Here is a 2665-nt window from a genome sequence, read left to right on the forward strand (position 1 = left end):
GGAGTAAATTGCATTTAGCGTCTTTAAGTGGAGGGAAAACACAATCATTCTTGAGCATCAGACTAAATGTACTTGCATATTTTTGATGTATGGAGATAGGTGTGGAGACAGGTTCATTAGGATGAACTATTGCATCTTCCAATTTCTCATAGAGATACTAGTATTTTAAGTATATGAGAAGGTTGGTATTGGGAAGCATTTAAACATGCAGTCTGTTTTTGTTTTCTGAAATGGTTCAACTTGGAAAGACAATTCCAGCATTTTTTTTCCTCCCTAGGAAATAAAGTAGAGCAACAGGATATGTAATACATCCTGAAAAATACATCTGACTGCTTGAATAAGTCAAAAATTGGTTACAAAACAAAACAATAAATGTACTCTTTTCCATAGCTTGAAATACACTTTTCCCATTTGAAAGGTTGTCTTTTATAATTTGTATTAATACAATTTATGAATAGAGTGTCATTTTTAAACGTGTGTGGAACTTCATGGCTAGTGAATAATTAAGTGCATTTATTACTGGCACATCCTGTTCTCTATAATGGTTTATTTCATTTTAACTTTACGCATCCCTGACTAGAGAAATTATTGTTCTACTACTCTTATCAATGATGGATACTATAGCTTACCAATTCAAATTTAGCAGCTGTCATTCATCTATATGTCCTGAAATCAGTTGCACAGATCAAACTCATTGTAAATGAAAGCTGCAGCTATCACACTACTTCTTGAATGATTTAGATTATAGTTACAAATTTTGCCAGTTGCTAATAGCCAGTGACACAGTGACTGGTTACATGTACCTGTTTTTCCTTCAGTTAAGCTAGAGAGTTTGATGGAATAGGAGAATAAAATGATACAAAACACTCAGTCCACACAACAACTTAAAGCAAATTGGAAAGAAAAACTTTTCTGTTGCCAGTAAGTGATTTACGGTCTCCTATATAAGTTAGAGCCAAGGTGGCGCAGTGGTTTGAGTGCAGTACTGCAGCCACTTCAGCTGACTGCTAAAGCTGCAGTTCGGCTGTTCAAATCTCACCGGCTCAAGGTTGACTCAGCCTTCCATCCTTCCGAGGTGGGTAAAATGAGGACCCGGATTGTTGTTGGGGGCAACATGCTGACTCTGTAAACCGCTTAGAGAGGGCTGAAAGGCCTATGAAGCGGTATATAAGTCTAACTGCTATTGCTATTGCTAAGTTGCATATTACGGTAAGTAACATTTAGGGGCAAAGCTAGTAATTTCTACAACCAACCTCGGTCATTCCCTTGCCCTCTTTCCAACTGAGCAAATTAGACTGAATATTGCTACTAAATACCTAATTTTACAAGGAGTCATGAAGCAAAGCTGAAAAAATCTGATTTAGGTTTACAGTACATTTAAGTATCTCAATATACATTTTTATAAAGTTTTACATACATTTTTCTTAATGTACCTTTATAGGTAATCTTAACTCCCTGATATCTAATGTAAAATGGGGTTACAAATGCATGCTCATTTGCCACCAATAAGGGCACCTAAATATATTAAAAGAATGTCATGGTTTCTATGTTAACTTTAGCCATAAGCTTTTTAGGATGAACTATTGCATCTTCAATTTCTCATAGAGATATTAGTATTTCAAGTATATGAGAAGGTTGGTATTGGGAAGCATTTAAACATGCAGTCTGTTTTTTTTTCTGAAATGGTTCAACTTGGAAAGACGGTTCCAGCATTTTTTTCCTCCCTAGGAAATAAAGTAGAGCAACTGAGGATATGTAATACATCCTGAAAAATACATCTGACTGCTTGAATAAGTCAAAAATGGGTTACAAAACAAAATAATAAATTTACTCTTTTCCATAGCTTGAAATGCACTTTTCCTTAACTTAACTAATCTTAACTCCCTGATATCTAATGTAAAATGGGGTTACAAATGCATGCTCATTTGCCACCAATAGGACCACTTAAATATATTAAACGAATGTCATGGCTTCTATTGTTAACTTTAGCCATAAGCTTATTAGGCATTAATACTGCTAAGAAGAAGAATACAATTGAATAAAAATATTTACAAACCCATAATTTTGGGTTCATGGAGAGAGACTTGTATGTAAGCGCCACTCCTGGTTATCTTTTTGGGCACCTCTGTTTGGTTTTCTTAGCATCAATATACAAGTAGATTGCCAATGCCTTTTTATAAGTCCTTTTTTTAAAAAAAAAAACTTTTTTAGTCTAGCTTTGTAGTTTCTCAGCCAAATATATCTAACTGCTCTCGATTTGCATAGTTTTCCAGTGTCAGAATAGGCCCCCTTCAATCATCACCACCTGTTTCTTTCAGAGTTCCTTGATGTCTAATAATTTTGCACCCCCTCCCCAGGGAGCGATTGAGTTAGCTGAACGCAACTCTCTCTTAGAGGCTTTCTTGCAAAAAAGCACAGCAGCGTCCTAAATGCTGTCTGTGTAAGATTGGGCTCTGAAGTCCTGGCCCAAGATAAAAAAAAACCAGCCCTTTTGCCAAATGAAGAGGATCTTCACCAAGATCTGGCTGGACGTAGATGCGAGGACCATAAAACCAAAGAAGGAGAGGAGTTTGGGGCTACAGGTAGGATTGGGTAACACAAAGCCAACCTTGAAGGACCATCAATCAACTCTGACCGCCACTTCCGCTTCCGCCCCTCTGGGGGG

The sequence above is a fragment of the Thamnophis sirtalis genome, unplaced genomic scaffold (assembly GCF_051295495.1).
Source record: "Thamnophis sirtalis isolate CommonGarterSnake01/CBP01778 unplaced genomic scaffold, rThaSir2_p1.2 scaffold_3, whole genome shotgun sequence".
Classification (NCBI taxonomy): Eukaryota; Metazoa; Chordata; class Lepidosauria; order Squamata; family Natricidae; genus Thamnophis; species Thamnophis sirtalis.